We start from the raw sequence: 22,081 nt of genomic DNA, 5'->3' as shown, positions 1-22,081 counted from the left end.
ATTGGGCTCCCTGCATGGAGCCTGCTTCTCCCTCTGCCTGTGTCTCTGCCTCTCTCTCTCTCTCTCTCTCTCTCTCTCTGTCTCTTTCTCTGTGTCTCTGTCTCTCATGAATAAATAAACAAAATTAAAAAAAAAAAAAGGAGTAGCTCTGGGTGATTCATGGCCACGCAAGCTGGGGCACATCATAATGAACTGGAGTCATGAGTGTTGGTCCCTGGTGTCAGGTGAGTCAATCAAAGACCTGGGGTGAAGAATTGACCCCCTAAGCTATCAATCAATTTGAAATATGAGAGTTGGGAAAGAGCAAGTGGAACATGGTAGAACACAGTAAATATTTGGACTAGCTAACAGGAGAGGTAGGGCTAGAGAAGAACACAGGAGGGGAAGTCCTCTAAAGGTGAGTGGGTGTGCAAAGTAGAGGCAGGATGACTGCGTATCAGCAGTGTGTATCATGATACGCATATTGAATATCAGCAGATATTCCAGTGCCAGCCTGCAGAAATCTGAAAAGTAGATTAAAAAACAATTAGTGCCCTGGCTTTCCTTTTTTTTTCTCAAATGTCTCCATTACTAATGGGTCTAATAGATCTTAGTGACTCATTCTGCTTCATGGCCCCAACATTCTTCCAGGATTATTGCCTTAAAACTCTTGGTTCTCACCTGGCGCTCCTTGCCTTCTACTCCATTTACATATCCAGTTTACTATCAAACAAACAGAACCAAAAATCTACTGATGATTCCTCTCTAATTAATCTTGAAGCAAAAGGATGGCACCAGTATTTGAAGATTCCTATCATATATGTAAATACTTCCTGAGGTTGAGTTATAACTCTGCTGCCTACTAGATTCTGGGCCAGCCCTTTAATATTGCTAAACCTCAGCCTCCTTGGCTATGAAACAGACCAAATAAAAACTTCTTTTTCATACAATTGTCAGTAGGATTCAATAAAATACTGCATGTGCATATTGGCTGATATAGGAAGTCTTGCCCAAAAAGATCTCATGAGAGAAGATGAGGAGAAAAAAAAAAAAAAAAAAAAACATAGAAGATGAAGCCCATTTCATGATTGGATTGTTTCTTTGCTGTTGAATCTAATAAAGAAACAAACAATCCAATCATGAAATGGGCAAAAGACATGAACAGACATTTCACCAAAGAAGGCATAGACATGGCCAATAAGCACATGACAAAATGCTCTGCATCACTGGCCATCAGGGAAATACAAATCAAACCACAATGAGATACCACCTCACACCCATGAGAATGGGGAAAATTAACAAGGCAGGAAACAACAAATGTTGGAGAGGATGTGGAGAAAGGGAACCCTCTAGCACTGTTGGTGGGAATGTGAACTGGTGCAGCCACTCTGGAAAACTGTGTGGAGGTTTCTCAAAGAATTAAAAAGAGAACTTCCCTACGTGCCAGCAATTGCACTGCTGGGGATTTACCCCAAAGATACAGATGCAGTGAAACGCCAGAACACCTGCACCCCGATGTTTATAGCAGCAATGTCCACCAGAGCCAAACTGTGGAAGGAGCCTCGGTGTCCATCGAAAGATGAATGGATAAAGAAGATGTGGTCTATGTATACAATGGAATATTCCTCAGCCATTAGAAACGACAAATACCCACCATTTGCTTCGAGGTGGATGGAACTGAAGGGTATTATGCTGAGTGAAATAAGTCAATCAGCGAAGGACAAACACTATATGGTCTCATTCATTTGTGGAACATAAAAAAATGTGAAAGGGAATAAAGGCAAAAGGAGGGAAAATGAGTGGGAAAAATTAGAGAGGGAGACAGAACATGAGAGACTCCTAACTCTGGGAAACAAACAAGGGGTAGTGGAAGGGGAGGTGGGTGGGGGGTTGGGGTGACTGGGTGACAGGCACTGAGTGGGGCACTTGACAGGATGAGCACTGAGTGTTATGCTATATGTTGGCAAATTTAACTCCAATAAAAAATATACAAAAAAGAAAAAAGAAAAAGAGACCCTTCAAGAGTTGAGGCTTCTTCATAATAAAAGAAAAATGTGACAAACTGTGGTCTTTCATTCAGTGCTATGCCTCAGACCATGTTCAGAGCATCTAGGAGTAGACCACGAGTAGCTGAAAATCATCCCACATTCCTAGTAAACTAAATTATGATTGCAAGGCAATTTGTATCAACTACCTTCTTGTATCATTTGGAGAGGAACAGATAAAGTGATCAAATACCTTGTTTGCTCAAGGATGTCCTAGTTAATGCCTGTTATCCAGGCTTAAAAATGAAGAGCTCATCTACTTGCTTTCAGAAGTGCTTCTATTTGTATGAAAATTATATGATCACTCTGAGAAAAGACCATCCCTCCATGCGAATGTAAGAAATAAGCACATTTTGTTTCTCACTGCAGAGCAGGGTTGCATTTCAAATGTATGGAAAAGGTAGACTGCACTGCTGCTCTTAAAATTATCTACTCAATTGGATCACTGGACCTTTTTATTTCTTGTCACAGATTTCAGCCTCACATAGCCGAAAAAGATGGTCTTGTGCCCCAAGCACACTTGCTCATGAATCATTAAATTAAAACTGAAAGGGAAAAGAGAGTATAGGGCTTACCTGAAGGTAACTGACTGGAGCTACATAATATGTGTTGTTATGATAGAAATATCATGAATGACTAAAAGCTATGTAGCTAAAGAAAAGTGTCATTTAATCAAAGTGGAGTTTGAATATGAGAAAACAACTTTCAGTTGGCAAAAATTCCAAATGGTCATTAAGAAGTCTGTTCCTAAGTTGGTTCTATAGACAGAGATCACAGTATGAAGATAGACCGCACAAGTTCCTTCAACATTAAATCCCCTAAAAAGAACATTCTCTCTACTGACTAATTATACACAAGAGAATGCCCCTCTCAGGTCTATTCACAACCTTTGCTGAGGTCTCCTTTTTAGGAAAGGTACAAACCAGGATTCACCAGCCCAACTATCTCTCACTTAAATCTGGAGAAATAGATACGTGATTCTGAGTTCTTGGAGGGCAGCACTTACGACATACAGTGTTGTCATTGTTGATAAATATTTATCAGGTTTCTGCTATATATGTAGGAAATGCATGTAGGTGCTGTGCGTGATACTGAAATGTACATACATGCATTATTAAATCTCCCCAGTGAAGCAGAAGTGAAACTTGATGGATGGATAATACTGGAGAAGTTTTTCCACAGTTTATAAGTATTCAGAAATGATCCTATAAGCTTGTATTTACCATCCAAAGCCCATTAATCCCATATGTTCTCACTTTGTTAGAGCAGAAATGAAGGGGTTAAACAGTGCACACCACAATGCCCTAGAAGATCTCTGAGAGTTTTCATGTACTTCTTGGTACATTCATCTTGGTATTCCAGACAGAAAGCAGATATATCAAGAGTAGTCTCCCCTACTCCCCAACGTTCCCTCCCAGCCTAGACCTCCAAGTACTTCAAAACGAATACTGAGCCTATCTATATACCAATGAAATTAAATAAAATTGCCAAGCTTTTCTGCTAAACTTCCCAGGACTGTTGAAAATAAGCTCCAGGATATCCATACACTTCTTTCATTTTAAAATGTTGCCTGAAAAAAAATGTACTCTATATTCTTAAATGTTCATAATCATCATTCACTTTGCAACAGAGACCACATTCAATGGCTCTGGCAACAGACAGGACCTCCAGGGCTCTGATTTCTAATCCCAGCTCATTACTGAATTGCTGTATGACCTTGGGCAACGCACTTAACCTTTCAGAGTTTCAATTTTCTTGCTTTATCCTATGTGGGTAATACTGTTGAGCCAACTCATGGGACAGCTGCTGGGAATGCCTAATTAAATTGAATTTAAAGCATTTTGCAAATGTAGTACGTGTGTGTGTATCCACTTAAAATTCCTTATATATAAACCCTTAATTTCAGATGAAGCAACTCGTGTTTATATCTGCATAAACTACCTAGGATGACCATCGAGGCACATAAACATGTAAACATGGTCTCTCTATGGTAGATACCAATACTCACTGAAGCCTATGTAATAGTTCTAATTTCTAGAGACCATATCCAATTTCTTCTACTTGCTATCCTCACAATTGCAGCTCTTAAAACATCTACAATTTGTAAAGCTAACCTTATCAAATAGTGACCACTCTGGCCCTTCCTTTCTCTATATATTATAACTGGAGTCAACCACAACTATCTTGCTTTTTGCTCAACCCATATGGTCCTTAACCCTGGCTACCTATTAGAATCACAAGGGGTATTTTCACAGACTCCTAATGACCCCCCAACCCAAACCATTTAAATCAGAATCTCAGATGGGTGATGCCTAAGCATTGGTATAGTTTAAAAATCTCCAGGGCAGAGAACCACTGATTTAGCACATTTAAAGCTGGCATGTCTTATTCATCCAATATGTAAAACAGGACAAAGACAATGTAGCATGCTTAACCAAGCAATAGAAAACAAATGAGCACTAGCTAAATCATTAATGCTCTCAACACTTTTAAAAAATGCAACCTGCCCTCTAGCTAAGTACATCATAATGGGTATAATTGAAAATGTGTACTATAAATGAGGAGGGTTAACAACACTATTTATAATGACAATTTGCACTTGTCTTTTCTTCTTGCCAACCCGTGCCGAAATGACAGGGATTTATTTTCCCTCCATCCAGACCCCTTTTCATTTTAGCAGATGAAATGTCTAGTGGCTGCTTGCTACAGGCCTCCCTAACACATTCCACTTCAGCAGCCTTAAGAGTAAAATACTCTGCAACATCATACTGCACTGTATTAGATAGTTTTGGGGAACAGAGATATCATCTAAGATATAAACTCAAGACGTAGTCATCATTAGGCATGAATACTGAGCTATATAGTTAAAACAATTATTTTGAATAATCCATATTACCCTAACTTCTTAATATGCCTTCATGGGCATAAAGGTTGCTATTCATGCCCAGCACTGTGTTGACAGCTAGAGGACAGAAGGACAAGCTTATATGTTACAGCACAATGAGGACACACTCAGGGATGCACAACTAGCAACTTCAGAACCTCAGATCCTCTGTTCTTCTTACAGGTAAGTGAAGTGTATCACTTGCCCATCTGCCTGGCATGCTCAAAATGTACCACCACTCACTATGGGTTAGCCACATAAATCCCAGTTTCTGCATCTTTTTGCAATCTCCCTTCTAGGATGTATCTACATATAAAAAAATCCAGGCTTAAAAATGGGAGGTGTGAGGGATCATTTAGACATTAATATCAGTTGTGATATTTAAGCTTTTGTTTTGGAGATAGTAGTAAGACAAGTTAAAGGAAAATAACTGTAAAGCTAAACTAATCAAAGTTTTCCACTTTTAACTATAAATTTTAGCACAAAATGCAGACAAGATTTTTAATTATCGCTTGTATGCATGAGATACATGTTATTTCCTGTCTTCTTCATTATTTTGCAGCATCAATATAAAGCCTCTGGCTTTTGAAATACTTTTTTTGGCTTAGTGTAATAACTTGACTTAGAATTGGTGATTCTGGAACGTCAGGCCTGTGAACTTGGGAAAATACTTACCTTCTGGTACCTCAAAAGGAAAGAATTAGAATTACTTATTTGGGGGTTTGAAGAAGAATAATCAGGTAATGGCATATAATTAGTTCAGGGTTTGGAATTGGGTAATATGTAACAAGATTTATTGGTAGACAGGTCAGTGTGGGGTGAGTTAAGTGTACTTCTTCTCCATCTTTATCTAGATAATCCCTAAGCTTCCTCTGAGACTGAACAGAGGGTCCCTTCTTTCAAGAAGCCATTCCCAACCCACCCTTAGCCAGTAGTCTCCCTCTTCCAATGCTTCCATGTCTCTAGGAAGACCCACGTTGCATCTGTTTGTATTCTTGTCTCTCTCTGCTTTCCGGGGCTTGTAGTGCTTAAAACCTAGTAAGCATCTAATAAATGATTGTTGAAAAAATAAGGGGATGAACAAATGAAAATCATGGTCACATGAAAATATAGCCATCTACAATTTTTTTTTTCTTAAATGGAAAGTTGGAGACATTAGTTTCTATGAATAAGGCAGACTATTTCTGAAGAAACTGCTGGCACACAGAAAAGAAAATGCTGGAGAAGTTTGTTTTCAATTTAATTTAAAACATTTTTTTTAATTTTGAAAATTTTCAAACATATGAAATGAACCCAATATATCAGCTTCAATAATCACATGGCTATGCTTTAAAAAAAAAATCTATACCCCTACCCTTCCTTGCACACCTACATTATTTCTGAGAATATTCAGACATCATAACATTTCATCTGCAAATATTTCAGAATATATTTATAAAAGATAAGGGCTCTTTTTAAAATATAACCATTGCAGGCACCTAGGGTGGCTCTGTCGGTTAAGTGTCTGCCTATTAGTTTGGCTCAGTCCATAATTTCATGGGTGGTGAGATGGAGCCCCACAATGGGTCCCACTCAGTGTGGAGTCTGCTTGAAGGCTCTTTCCCTCTACTTCTTGCCCTAATGTACATGTGCTCTATCTCTCAAATAAATAAACCTATAAAAAAATGGAATAAAACCATAATAACACTATCATACATAGAAATGTCAATACCAATTCTAAAATACTAATAAATACCCAACTGTCATCGGGTAGTAATTTGGGTCCCAACTGTTAACTGAGTTGTAATTGGTTTACATGTCCTATAGTTTCCTCCCCCTTTTCTTGTTGTCTTTGAAATTCTTTTTTGAAATGCTTTCAAAAATATATTATAAATCTGTCTAAAAAGGCAGGCAAGTAATGTTTTGGAAAACTGTCCCTTGATGAAATTAATCCATTGTTGGCAGCAAGAACATGGCTTTTAATAGATATATTAAATCAAGAAAGAGGAGACAAAACTTCATGGCCAGAGCATAGAGTGATGTTTGGTCAGAGACTCTCCTACCTAGACACACATAAAATTGGAATTCCCTTTGTATGTGGACAGTGAAAAAACCTACTACAACACACAGAAAGAGTGGGGCTGCTTTCTTGTCCTGATCTTGACTCTAGAGAGAACAGGGGGAAAAAAAAAAAAGGAGTCACTCAGAGTTCAGGGGTGCCTGGGTGGCTCCATTGATTGGAAGTCTGCTTTTGGTTCAGGTCATGTCCCAGGTCATGTTTCCAGAGTTCTGGGATTCAGCCCCTGGTCGGGCTCTCTGCTAAGCAGGGAGCCTGCTTCTCCCCCTCCCTCTGCCTGTCACTCTGCCTACTTGTACGCTCACTCTGTCTCTCTCTCTGTCAAATAAATAAATAAAATCTTTAAAAAATAAGTTAAATATAGTGTGTCATACGGCATTTAAATGCTGTGCAACACACACACACACACACACACACACACAAATATAGCAGAGTGATATTGTGCCTGTGTGTGTGTGTGTGTGTGGCGAAGAAGGAATGATGTAATTTTATTTTTTCCTTTCTTCTTTTTATATATTATTTAAATTCAATTTGCCAACACATACTGTAACACACAATAATGGGAATGTTGTAATTTTAAACTTCAAAAGCCTCAATGAGAAGCGGATATTTGAACAAGAATATGAAGGAAGGACCTTGGTGTCCATCTATATAATATCTTGGGGAAGAGAAGTTTAGGCAGAGTGAATACTATTTACAAAGACCCAGCAGAGTCAAATTCTAGAGCAAGCAAGGGTATCCAAGGTAGCTGGATCACTGGGTACATTGAAATGTGGAGCTGAGTCAGAGTGGAGGGAGGGGTGATAGAAAAGATCAGTATCTCCACAAAGAAAAAGAAATTGGATTCCTATTTAATATCATACATAAAAACGAATTACTAAAGATTTACACGCAAAAATTTCTGTAGAAAAACAGATATCTTTATGTCTTTGGGATAGGAAAAAAATCTTAAAACACGAAAGTGAAAATCATATTAAGTGACTGATAAGTTCAATTAATATTAATATTAACCGTGTATGTTCAGTGAATGACCAACCTTACTCTGAATGGTGATATCTGCACTATGTGAAACCAAGCAAAGTTTATTTTCCAGACTATAATCTTCAAAATAATAATAAAAAATAAAACCCAAGCACCTGCCATGCTTGATTCCTTTGCCAAGTGCTCTACATAGATCAACTCGATCCTCATAACAATTCTAAAACACAGTTACTCTTGTTATTCCCATTTTGAAGGTTAAGAGAATGGAGGAACAGAGACGTTTTGTATCATCTAAGATGCCAATAAGTAATAAAGAGGACTTGAAACTCAAGAAGTCTGCATCCAAACTATGTGCTCTTACTGCTCTGCATTGTTATCCTATGCCTCCAACCCTTGAATGTTCCAAGTGCAAGAATAATCGCAGTCCAATAAAACTGCAATCGGATACTGGCAGTTGTTCCCAGGAATAAAAATTCAAACCAGAAAATTGAAACCAGAAAAAGCCAATAACTACCAACACCAGCCAGTTCACAAGATCCCAGGCTCAGTAGGGCTCTTAGTTTAATGAGGCTCTGCTAGAGCAGTCTTGAAATTTTTAGTAATTTCTAAATAAGGCACCCCATATTTTCATTCTGCACTAGGTCTTGCAAATTATGGTGCTGGTCCTGATAAAAACAATGGTAATGTGGGGGAATTAATGAGATCCTCTCCATCTTTGCGATCATACTGTACCTTGGAAATATACAGAGAGAGAGGTGAACGAGGAAGGGTTTACTCCATCCTAGAGTTCTGACAGTTGCTTGGTTTTGTTCCTCTCTTAGCATTTAAATTTCTTGAGCAAGAGAGAGAGTTTGCATAATCATTCAGTTATGTGAACTCCACAGGATAGGCAAAGAACTCAGTACATGCTGGGTCATGAAGATACGTTATTATATAATGTTGAGTTATGGTAATTTATACACTTACCTACAATTCACATTTTTTTTTTATTCAAGAAAACAGATTCTCCTCATTTCTTCCCAGATAATTGAATGGCCTCATAATTTTCCCACTGGTTTCCAATGCTGTCTAACCTCATTATTTTCTGTACTACTTTTTTTCTAAAACACAAATCTGATTTTATCACACCCATGCTTAAAGTTTAAAATGTCTATTAGAATTTTAGATAATGTCCAAACTTTTTAGAATGGCATAAATCTTTTCATAAACTGGCTCCTGCATATCTCTCTAACCCTATTTCTTATCACCCCTCTGTATGCATTATGCATCCTGAACATCACTAGCTGACTATAAATCATTTAATTAAAATATATTCTACTGCTGCCAAGCCTCCACACACATACATCCCTCTTCTATATTTAAGATATTTGTATTCCATGTTTACTTGGGAACTCCTGATCTACCAAATCTGACATCCTATGACCACTTAGCTAGTGTAAGACACCCTCCTCTTTGGCTGCTTAATACTCTGTGCTGATTCCTGTAATAGAAAATATATGTTTACATACTTCTAATCCACTATCAAAAAGTCCCTTGAATAAAGTAACTCCATCTTATCAATGGAGTTGATACAGTATACAGTAAACCCTACAAAAAGTTTACTGAATTACTGACACATTCATTCGATTACTATTTAGGCACTTTGCAGCAACCACTATTCAACATGTTTAAACAGTGAACAAGACTTACTTTCTAACAAGACTTACTTATAAGAGCTTACTTTCTAAATGGGAGAATGATTGTTATGAGGAAAACAACACATGGTATGAGCAAGAAAGAAAATGACATGAGGGGGTTTCTAATGAGGTTGTCGGAGAAAGGCTCACTGAGACATGATCTTTGAGCTGAAATCAAAATATTGAGCAGAAGGCACTCATGCCAAGGGCTGAGAGAAGAGCATTTTAGGAAGAAGGTGAAGCCAGTGAAAGATACAAAGGGTTGTTCTGAAAGGAGGCCAGCATAGCTAAAAGGAAAGTAAAGAAAGCAGTGAAAGGAACAGGGGGTTACACTGTTGCCTAGCACCTCTGTGAGGGTACAGCCTTCTAAATGATTCCTTCCATGTGAAGGGATAAATCTATCCACTTCTACAGCCCTCTTTTCCCTGCATTTTCTCCTCCTTCTCCACTTGTGTCTTCTTTGGGAAGGATGAGGAGCATCTAAATCATGGTTTTGGGAGAAGGAAGTGGACCTATGTGGCTCTTTCTTCTCTCTCCTTTTCTTTGGGATGTATGTGCTCATAGAATGCACATATTCCAATCTGTTCTGATCAAATTTTTAATTGTCCAACATGGGCTGTGACCAGGTGGTTAATAAGCCTAAGTATAGGGTTGAGGATCAGCTAAAATTTTGATTCCCTGCCTACTTTAACTAATTCTCAATGGCTTCTAAATTTGGGTGGGGGGAAAAGTGGATGGGGAAAAGGCAGACTTCCTCAGAGTCCAAGAACAAATATGAGCTTATTGGTCTTCTATGGTATTTTATGTTCTATGCAATACAGTATATGTTTATTAAACTCCTATTATGTTTCTGTGGGAAGGAAGTCTCTTTCTTTCTTGCTCTCTCTCATTCTCTCTCCATACATACACTTCTAACTCTCTTCAGTCCATAAAATTAATAACTTTATTACTTGAGCATGAGTACTCATGGATCCTACAACCTATTCAGGGAAGATGAAATACAAAATGGAGGACAAGGAGGGGATTAGCAGATTCTGAGCAACTATTGCTAAGCTAGTCTCTTCATGTAAAATAGGAAAACCCTAGGAAATAAATTGTCTTACAAATGCTACGTATTATGCCTATGTTACAGATGAGCGTATAGAGTCTCAGAGAAGCTAACTAAATTTTACAACACCTTACTAAGGGGCAACAGCAGGAGTCTACCGTAAGTATGTTAGACCCCTTCCACTACACATGAACAAAGTAGAGAGAAATTCAATAAAGAATATAATTAAGTGCTAAACTGAATATAATCAAAAGCATGCAGTCGTCCAGCATAAGAGGATGTTGTTGGTCCATGTTAGAAGCGAGCCACAGAACCTGTCACTGTACACGTGGTCTACATTCTTACTTTGGTTATCATTCATAAGGCCTCTAAATAAAGTTATGATAAGCATATTTCTGGTATCAGAGAAAACTAAATTTAACTTGAAAAGACCTCAAATGGCAGAGAATCGACCATTCCTAGTGCATTTATTTCGGGATACTTTATGCCTCATCACTGAAAACATGTCATTCAGTACATAGTCTACCTGAACTATTTCCATGTAGCAGCTTAATTTTGAAGGAATTTCAAGAAATTAGAATATCCAGTGATGTTTCTATTAGGGAACACTTGATAGTTATTTGTCTAAACTATGACCAATCTACCTCATTTTAAGCATGACTTTAATACCTCCCTGATTTGTTAACTTACTTAGATTATTTGACGTTGTTATAAAACCTGGAGTTACAAATGGACACATTAAGATCCCAACATTTAACTCTACGTCTGACTCTAAGCTTTGTTGTAGTATTGAAAGTCTAAAAATAAACTCCTAATTAGAATGGGTATGTTGGTTTCTGAAAAGCAGCTTATTTACTTCTGCAGATAAATAAAAACTATATTGCGATGCATTATATTACCTGCAGAGCATTCTAGAGATATGAGAAAGAAACCGGCCAGAACTTAAAAAGAGTTTGAAAAGAAAGCATTTATACCGAAAGAAACACGGATTTTTGCCAACAAGGCTAACAATAAGGCATTACAAATATCCATGTGAGCCTCAGGATTTATTTGTGATAATGTAGCTTGACTATTGAATGAAGGAGATTAATAGTGCTTTAAAGAAAGTATTAAATGCAGATGAAGAAGAAATAGGGTAGATTTCAGACATGAACAGAACTTCACGGACCAAATCTACATTTTAAAAATTTTGTTTGCTTTTGTTCATTTGATAAAATAACAAACTCTTCATAATAGACTTTTGATAGAAATCACAGCCTAGATATTTTGATAAGAATTCAAGTACACACAGACTACAAACTATGTATATTTTGGGGTTTTTGAAGTAAAATATCTGGCCCAGATCACACTTAGGGTGAGTGCTTTCTCTCTCTTTCCAGTCTATTCTACATGACCATATAATTCTACTGCATTTCTTTCACCTGCAGTTTCATTTTCCTTTTCTGTGTTTCTAATGAATGTAAACCACTTTCTTCCCAAACCAACTCTGAGGTGGAAGAGGGTGGCTTTTGCATTGGAAGTAGGCAGGTAGGTTTCACCATGTCTCTCCTGCAGTTCAGCACCTATAGAGACTGGCTGAAACAGAAGTGAGGGAATGAGCCATGTTCTGAATTCTCTCTAAAAGAGCTGGGCTTGGGTATCCTGGAGAGATCAATCTCAGTGGTGAACAATCATTGCCCCATCTGAGGGGGTCCACCTATCCTCAGTTCCTGCTGCACACTGTCCCCTCTCCCTTTCAGATGGGTCCTGACCTCAGGCTGCTGAAGTGGCTGAGGGCCATCAGGCTCCCTTTCTTGGTAACCCGAATTAAGAGCCAGAGGGAAGTTTCTGTCCATGCTGGGTGCTGATGGAACAAAGTGTGGTAGAGTCGATCCTGGGACAGCCATTTCCGGGCTCTGAATCTGTTAGTTAGAAGTATATAGATTCATATAAGATTCATCACAAGGGGCAGGACAGTAGGTGCACACAGAGAAGCAGAGACAGGAGGAAGAACTCTGGGCTTGAAGCTGAAGTGAGAAGCATCAGTCCCTGTTTGCATTTCTAGTTCCCATGATGTCCATGGGAAATTTTTTCCCCTTATTTTTGGATATCTGTGAGATTTCTTGTTATAATTTCATAACAAGGTATTTTAACCTACCATAGATTAAAAATCTTTGATCTTTGAAACCCAAAAAATGATTGGAACAATACAGTAGATGCAAGTTACACATTTCTTAAGTAATCCATGGGTTAATGGTTAAATCAAATGTCTCCATAGTTCAGGTTCTCAACACCTTAGAATTACTAAAGCAGTTTGTTTGAAAATGCAGATTTTGAGGGCCTAGGCCTGACCTCAAAATCAGAATCTCTTAGGATTTTAACAAGCATCCCCGGTAATTCTGAACTAGAAGGCCACGCTTTCAGAAACCTGTTCAATTGTCTTAAACCCTTGGACCAATCTGGGCCACTGCAAGACTACACATGACCATAATTTTGCATTTCAACATTATACCTTTGGATTTTATTAAAAAACAAACAACATGAAACCCCTTAATTTCATTTCCTATGGACACCATTTCCTATGGTCTCAGTTGGTGACCTCAGATAGAGTGTGAAGTTGCAGTAGGAAATGCCTTCTGGGACTAAGCAATTGAATAGGCTTTGGCTCCCACAAGATACTCTTATTATTTCATTAAAAAAATAATAAACAAACAGGCTGATGGGCATAGGAATGAGTGAATTAATGGATGAATGTGTAAACAAACAAAAAAGATGAACCTTGTTTTTAACCATGTTTGCTAGGAAACCAAAGATAAATCTTACTCTCTAAGTCCCATATCTTTTATCACCAACATCACTGTGCATGTTCTTGCAGTAAGCTATGAAATCATTTATGAAAGAAATTTAGTTGTAAAAGCATATCAACTTTCCTCTTAATAGTTTGCTAGCTTCGCTTAAGCAGGTTGCTTCTAACTGGCATCTATTTATTTTATTCATTTATTTTTTTAGAGATTTAATTTATTTATTCATGAGAGACACAGAGAGAAGCAGAGACACAGGCAGAGGGAGAAGCAGGCTCCCTGCAGGGAGCCAGACATGGGACTCGATCCCAGGTCTCCAGGATCACACCCTGGGCTGCAGGCGGCGCTAAACTGCTGAGCCAACTGGGCTGCCCGGCATCTATTTATTTGACATGGATTTACTGAGTTCTGTTCTATCTTAAGTTTATTATTAGGCACTTTTGGGAATGAACACAGAAAAGGTCCCAGCCTTCAAAGATTTCACATCCCTTCAGAGAGACACAAAACACCTTTACCGATAGTTAGAATGCATGCAAGTCAGACAGGGTTATGGGACTCAAGAATGAGAAGTGGTTGTTTCCAGCAGAAGGATCACAACAAATTCTGTGGAGGAGGCAAGGATTTACACCTTGGTTAGATCTGGGCAAGCAGCAGAGATAAGGAGAAACAGATGTCTAGACAGAGTGGAATTCTGTTTTTGTTTTTGGTTTTGTTTTGTTTTTCACTTTCTTTCACAGCACTCCAATCTTCTGCCCAGCACATATTATGATTTGTACCTGCATGCATGTTCATTGGGTAATTGTGGGTTCAACGCCTCCATTTTCTTCTGGTAGACTGTCCCCTCCCTAATGGAGGGCTGTGTGTCTGTTTCACTCACCACTCTTCATATATGCACGCAGTATGGAGGACAATGGCTGGAACACACTGATTGTTCTGCAAATGTTTATTGCTGAGCGAGTGGATAAGAGCCTAGGCTTCCGTGTGGTTTTGTCCTAACCCAAGATTAGTTTTGCAATCTTGGGTACTATCTTTAGGCTTCTATTTCCTCCTAGTAAAAGAGTAATAATAGTTCTTTCCATATAAGATTGAATTAGAATTAAATAGGATAATGGATATCAATAAATTATAGCTTTTATTAATTTGATAGGAAGAGGCAGTGAGATGAAGCCATGGCATGCTAATATGATAGTCTTTTGGTGATAAGTCTAACCTTTTCTAAATTTTTTTTCCCCTGTAACTGCACAGGCTCACCAGGCAAGGCAATGTGGCCAGTTCAATTTAAACAAAGCATTTTTACCTGCTCTTTGCTCCTTTTGGACCAGGTGACCAGGAGTGCTTCCTTTGACCAATTCCATCACCTCATCTCTGGAGCAGCACTAATGGAACAGCTGTTCCTGTTTCCCCAAACTGTCCTGATGGTCAATGGAACAGCACATGTGAAAGCAATGTGTGATAGGTCTGTAATGGGTCAAGCCTGTGTCACAGGTTTCAGAGTCTCAAGCTCCAAATTCTTGAATACCTAATAATTAACAGACAAAATGAGCTGTGCCTATCTATATAAGAAATAACTTCTTGTGGGAAGCCTGGGTGGCTCAGTGGTTGAGCGTTTGCCTTTGGCTCATGTTGTAAGCCTGGGATCCTGGGATCAAGTCCCCCATCAGGCTCCCCAATAGGGATCCTGCCCCTCCCTCTGCCTATGTCTCTGCCTCTATGTCTCTCATGAATAAATAAATAAAATCTTAAAAAAAAAAAAAAGAAAGAACGAACTTGTTATGAGATAAAATGGGTGGGCCCTGGAGTCACTGAATCTGGATTCTACTCTGGCTCTGGCTCTGCCATGCATGTTAGGTAATCTTGGACTTGTTACTTCACCCTTCTGACCTGGGGGTATGGTTCTTCACCTTATTAGTCATTGGGATTATACCCAGAGTCCGGGCCCACTGTAGGAAGTGAAGAAAAATCCCAGCTGGTGATGCCATGATCAGGTCAGGTCCCTGCACATGAATCTCTGGTGCCAAAGAAGAGGGGGTTAGGGAAAGGAGAAAGAGTGCAGATTGAGAACACGTCCCTGTCAGCTATTATGTAGGCTAATATTTCCTCTGAAGTTGAGGTGTAGGTAGCACCAGGTGAGTTCCGACCTCCTAGTAGTAGCTCTTCTATCATACAATGCTATTCCTCCTCGTTGGGAAATGGTCAAGGGGCTCTGAAGAAATAGTCTTAATTTTTGTTGTTGTTGCCAAATCTGATTTTATTTTATTTTTTCTCAAATCAAATCCCCCTCATACTGGGTTTTAATAGAGTCAGGCAGAAGGTGCCAAATTTTAGCAAAAGCAAAACAAAACCAAGCAAAAACAGACACAAGAGCAAAAAATTACAAGAAATTAAGAGGGTTTTATCCATTATTTTGTTTACCCATGAATGGAGAGAAAGTGTCTTTTATGGCTTTTATCAGCAGAACTCCTCAGTTTGGCAGGAATATGATTGAGAACTGTAATCTCCAGAAGTCCAAATGTTTGTTACTCCCCCTACTAAATTTTCAGGAACATTTATTGAGTACAAGGACAATGTAGTGACATGTGGGCCTTAGATTGTAGACTAAAGGGGCAAGTTACCCCCCCCCCCCCCATGGAGCCCATATAAAACAAAGGCACCTATGCTCTGCATTTTGAGGCTGGAACTTGGGACATGTACGTGAGATACATCTTATTTTATGTATTTCAAAAACACTCAGGAATAGATAACATCGAACATTTATAGAGGCGGTAACTGAAATTTAGGTTAAGTCATTTTCTCAAAGAAAGTCGTCAGATCATCATAATGCCTTCAACACTATTTTGGAGGCCAGTTTCCCAGGCCCAAAATCTTGATTGCTCAAACACAGAAGATCCTTCATTATTTGGGAGTAAATTAGTACTCCATCCAGTACTTCTCAGGTAAACAAAGGGCACAAAGGGGCCTGTGGGGAGAAAGAGGGAATCCTGTGTGCTGGGAAGGTGTCAGTGAAGAGATGGTGGTGTTAGTATGCATTTGAATGGGAGAAATTCTGGATTCTAGGATAGATGACCTTTGACTTATCAGACATCCTGAATGACCAATAACTTTTCCCCTAATTGGTCTAGATCCACTGAACAAAGTGTTAATGCTATGACTTCATCTTTATGAAAGCAAAATCTTTAGTAATTAGAACTGGTTGTGGGAAAGTTGCAGAATTCATTTATTCATTCATTCAACAAAAATTACTGAATATCCTTCATGTCCGGGATAAGCACTGCAAGAACATTAACGAAATTAGAAGACACCTGCCCTCTAGATTTTATAATTTGTCTAAGAAAAACACAGACACGGAAACAAATGCCGTTGTCGCATGGCATAGGAGGTCTAGAAGTTGCAGAACACCAACATAATAAAAGATAAGTTCCCTGTTCTTAAGGGAACTTACATGCTACTACCACTACTACTAAATTTCCATATGCGTGGCATTCTTCAACGTGCCCTATTCTCAGTTAATCCTTATAACCACTCTAGGAAGTAGATGCCAATATTATCCCATTTTAGACAGGATGAAACTGAAACACAGCAAGTTGAAAGGGAGTCTAAAGTGACTTACACAGAAAAGATGGGACTTGAGAGTCCATGCTCTTAACCACTGCACCACACCACATAGGCATTAAAAAAAATTACCCTCTTTGATACTGAAAAATCTCAAGACATATCTCTAGGAGGTTTGACATAGGAACAAAGGCTACCACCAAATGAAGTTTCCTACAATTCCCAGAAGCAGTTTGCCTTTGGCCTTTCCTGTTTCCTTGACACTGTTCTCCAGCTTGTCCCTTGGAGATGAAAGTTAAAGGAGCTCCCTCGGCCTTTAATTATTGATACTGACAAATAATTAATCATTAGCTCTGTGGTTTCTAGGAATTTATAAGAAAAGCTATCTTGCATAAGGCATATTTTATCTTCCAACCTAATAACTTTACCTGCCACATATTTTCCCATCTATAGAAGTGGGATACACATCAGGGAATGATTTTAAAATAATCTATCAGCAGGGTAATAGAAAGGGGGATGATGGTAGCACAGAGAAAACAAGAGTGGCCACAAGTTGTTGATTATTTTCACTTGGTGATGGTTACACAAGAGCACATTCTATTAATCATTAATCTTCTGCATTAATCTATTAATTTATGTGTATGTCTAAAATTTCATGTAATTCAATGCTGGAAATATAAAGTAAGCCCCTTTAAAGATAAGCTGAGATAAATCTTGGAAAATCAGTCCTGCTTTGTGACTTTAAAGTAAAAATATGAAATGTTACAGCTACAAGAACAGTGGCCACTAGAATTCCCAACAACACCTACACAAACAATTATCAGTGATTTCCTACAAGAGGTTAAAATGTATGTGAAGGCATGTTGCAAAGTATACAGCACTAAATGAGTGCTTCTCATCTTTACCCATTTAAGAAGTCACTTAAGGAGAGTTTTAATATTGTAAATGTTCCTTCACTGGGAGGAGATCTTGACTAACACAGGCTAGGGTGAGTCTCAGACATCTGTGCATTGAAAAAAATAAACAAAACAAAAACAAACAAGAAACCCTGCACGGGGCTGAGAACCTCTCAGTAAGAAAATTGTTGTCATTATTAAACAAATAACATTGGATACACTTCCAGGAGGCATTTACTTGGTGGGCTGAAGGAAGACTAAAAGAAAACAGCAAGAACAGTACCAAAGGATACTTCTTGGTCATTTGACTAATTTATTACTGGGACTTAAAAATCAGAGGCCACATCTTGACAAATATCTCATTTGCTTAGAAGAATGTGGGACCCTCATTAAGCATTTAAAGAGAGACAGATGAGGAGGATTATAAAGGTAGGGGCAGTGGCTGTCTACTAGCTAGAGATCATTCATGGCTTGAGAATACTTTTAGGTCATAGGATTTAGTTCACGAACCCAGCCAGGACTGAATAAAAGCTCACACAACTCATCCATTGCTAAGGTACAAACCACTCCTGTTATACTCAGACCCCTGAAGCTCTGAGAGGTTTCAAATGGGTTTTGTTTGAGGTTCATATAACCTGGTGATTCCCTGATCATATGAAAAGCCTATTAGACCATGATTTTTGGAGTAAAACCCAAACACAAAATAAAAGTATATTCTAGAGATCTCTAAGTGGTTCCATTGTGCATCCAAATTTGAGGACCACGAACATAAACTTTTCTTTGATGAACCAATCTGAAACCACAGCTGCAAAAAAGAGCTCCTCCTTCCTCATTAGCCAAGGTTGTCCCCTGCTCTGGCCCATGTTTCTCCTGATTTCTCAGTGCAGATTAAACCTACACTTCTCTTCATCCCACAGCGTACCTCATCTGTATTCTCACCTGCTGATTTGTTCTAGGCTAATCTTCTCACTTTACAACTTCAATCACGTCATTACCTTGCTCAAAAATTTCTAATGAACACCACTCTGACCAGGAGCTTTGTAACCAAAATACAGTTATTACCTGGGACCTTACAGAAAGGTACAATTCCAGTCCCCATCTGGGTCTCCTGAATTAGAATCTATATTTACTAAGATCCCCAGGGGTTTGTATGACCATTTAAGTTTGAGAAGTATCGTTCTAGAGCACCATTCTCTAAAGTATATTTTAAAGGACAAGAGAGTTTCCTGCCTGGATTCAAAGTTGCACCATTCTCTCTCTTTACAGGACCTCTGTCCATTCAAAAAGTAGTCATCGAGTGACATCAATGCCTCATCTCTGTGTGGGGTTTAGAGGATCCAGTAGTGAAGATGACAGAAAGGGTCCCTGCATTCATGGACTTATAGCAAGGACAATACTGGCATGGAAAGATAAGTATGGGGTACCATAAAGGGGTATGTGCAAGATGCTCTGGGATGATCTAGTTAATGGAATGAATTGGCAACATCTCAGAGATCTGGAAAATGAGAACAGCATTCCTGGGGGGAATGCAGGTTCCTGTGGATGCACGGGGTCAAAACGGAAGGGGCATCTGAATACAGTGTGGGCTTCACACACAACAGGTGCAAAGGCTCAGAGCAACTGTGGAAATGCTTGTGAGGCAGTGCTCTAGGCATTTTCCATATAGGTAGGTGTGACTATTAACCCTGTTTTATAAACAAGGAAACTGAGGCACAGAGAGATGAAGTATGTATCCCCATCACAGAGCAAACTTTGAAACTCAACCCTGTCCATCTGGCTCCAGAGTCTATGTTTTTAGCCATCACACTCTACAGCTATTGACCTGGAAAAACACAATGCATTGAAGAAGCTGAAAAACAGGTCATATGTTTAGAGTTCAAACTGTATTTGTACACGGATCTATTTTTATTAATCATGAAAAGGAAACTGCATTACCATTCAGGGGTAGCTACTTACAACTCACATTTTTGGGGACCATCCCATAGTTACTGAATCAGAATTTCTAGCTATGGAGCTGAAAATCTGCATTTTAGTAATGCTTCTAGGTGATGTGGCAACAATAAAGTCTGAGAACCACAGGTTTAGAGGTACAATTTCCTTCAGTATTCTCCTCCCTCTCATAGTCACCCTAATTAACCCATGGTTATTTAATAATATATTGGTCCCAAGGTATAAACTAAACATGAGGGTAAATAGGATTGAAATGGAAAGTTGGAATAAATCTGAAAATTGAATCTTTGCTCCTCCAGGTCCCCTGGCTGCCAGGCTATGAAAAGAATTATCTAGGCTTGAAAAATTGGAGGCAAAAAAAAAAAAAAAAAAAAAAAAAAAAACGACCACAGAGGCTTAGAACTATTTTCATTACTATGCCAACCATTTAAATAACTAATTGAAATCTGGAAATTGAAGCAAAATTTAAAATTGCTAGAAGAGCAATTATTTCACATGCTCTATGATTCCTCCATCCTTAGCCAGTGCTAGAGGACTCTCAGGCAGCAGAGAATTTTCTTGAATGTAGAATACATGAGCAGCATTGAGCAAGAGCAGTAGCCAAAGTAATCTCTGGCCACTAGGGTGCACTGGCTCAACAAAACTAATATGCCTCCCTCAGTGTCAGGGGACCCTGACAGCTCCAACACCAATATCTGGCTGCCAGTGGGGTATTATTTTAATTCAGTCTTTCCTTTCTTATAATCACTCAAGAGAGGAATTATGCTAATTTCTCGTGAGGAAGAAACTAAAAGTTACAGCTGAATCTCAAAACTCCATAATCATAGGTTATTTTGTTTTCTTGCATTTTCCCAATATTTATCTTCATTTATCTTTGAATATTTTTCAAGTACATTACCATTAAAATTCCAAAAGTCAGCCTCCTAGATGCTGTCTTTCAAATGGTTCAGAGAGATCATAGCTTTTCTGTCCCACTCTGTCTGGAAGTGACATTACCCTGGTTACTGGACAAACCTAGTTCATTCAGTTTGCTTACTTTATATTCCCACTCAGGAAAATGAGTTTGGAAAAGTTTCTGGAAGAGACTGTTATTTTATACCCCAAAGACCAGAAAAATATGCCACTGTAATTGTCAAAGCTCTTTCATATTCAAAATATATATTTTAACGCTCTCCATAAGAAAGCTCACTGGATACTATATTAATTCTGTGACAGAAGATCATTAAGAAGATGAAATGACATGGTTATGAAAGCCTTATGCAAGTTCCCCAGCACTGCAATATAAGACACTGATGACGACAATCTTTTCTATCCATCACTATCCCTTTGCCAATCGCTGGGGGGAGGGAGGGGGCAGGAGGGGGACATCAGGCAGGTCTATATCAATGTTGGTCATAATTTCACATCACCCCCTTAATGATGTGTGAGCCAAAGAACATTTGGGGGATCCTAGATGCACAGTGATAGAATTTCCCAAGGAGATGTGTGAATGCTCTCAGTCTCTGGGGCAGGTTCTCCCCTCCCAGGACTGCATCTGTACTTCTTTGCCCCTTTGTCCAGGAGAGGCTAGTACAGCCTTGTCCTGCTTGAGAAGACATGACTACCCAGAGATGGCTGGATGAAACCCAATTTACTCTGGGCACTAGGGTTATAATTCTATGTATCCTTCCTTTTCTGGATTTGCCTTTTCTTACTGTGGTGATGGTAAGATCCACAGGGCTAAGGCTAGGGTAGAAGACTATGGAAGAAGAACCAGATTATTAACTCTAGGTTTTAGATGGCAATGGAGCTTTTGGACCAGGAGTACTTCTATCTCCACATGGACTAGCTCATCAGAGGGAATGCAATAAGCATGGAGGGAAAGACCTGTTCTAAGAAAGAGGGTCATTTTACAAAGTGCTCCTGGGTGATTTTTTAGGACTTAGGTATTAAGTATCCTGGATCACTGCCCTCCAATAACACCCAGGTATATAAAGTATCACCATTTATAGTAAAGAAACACAAATCTTAAATTGTCAATTCCTGTGCCTATTCAACGCTTTTTACATATTTATCCTCTTTCTTCCATAGGCTTGTATTTTCAGTGATGTAAGCACAGTGCTTAAGGCCCTATAATCTAATATAGATGTCTACAGTCAGACTCCGAGCACACAGGAGCCACAAAGAACCTGTTGGTGATGAGGCTTTATAAGGAACCACATATGAATGGCTATTTAAAACACCACAACAGGGTTCCC

The 22,081-nt window shown here is 38.8% G+C and overlaps 1 protein-coding gene across 1 annotated transcript in view; it reads right to left on the bottom strand.

The window, feature by feature from the left end:
- The window catches only part of THSD7B (thrombospondin type 1 domain containing 7B), a 725,201-nt gene that overhangs the window by 354,813 nt on the left and 348,307 nt on the right, over positions 1-22,081 (bottom strand). The gene's annotated exons all lie outside the window — the stretch shown is intronic.

Source organism: Canis lupus, chromosome 19 (assembly GCF_011100685.1).
Source record: "Canis lupus familiaris isolate Mischka breed German Shepherd chromosome 19, alternate assembly UU_Cfam_GSD_1.0, whole genome shotgun sequence".
Classification (NCBI taxonomy): domain Eukaryota; kingdom Metazoa; phylum Chordata; class Mammalia; order Carnivora; family Canidae; genus Canis; species Canis lupus.
This window is presented reverse-complemented; position numbering and strand designations above follow the sequence as displayed.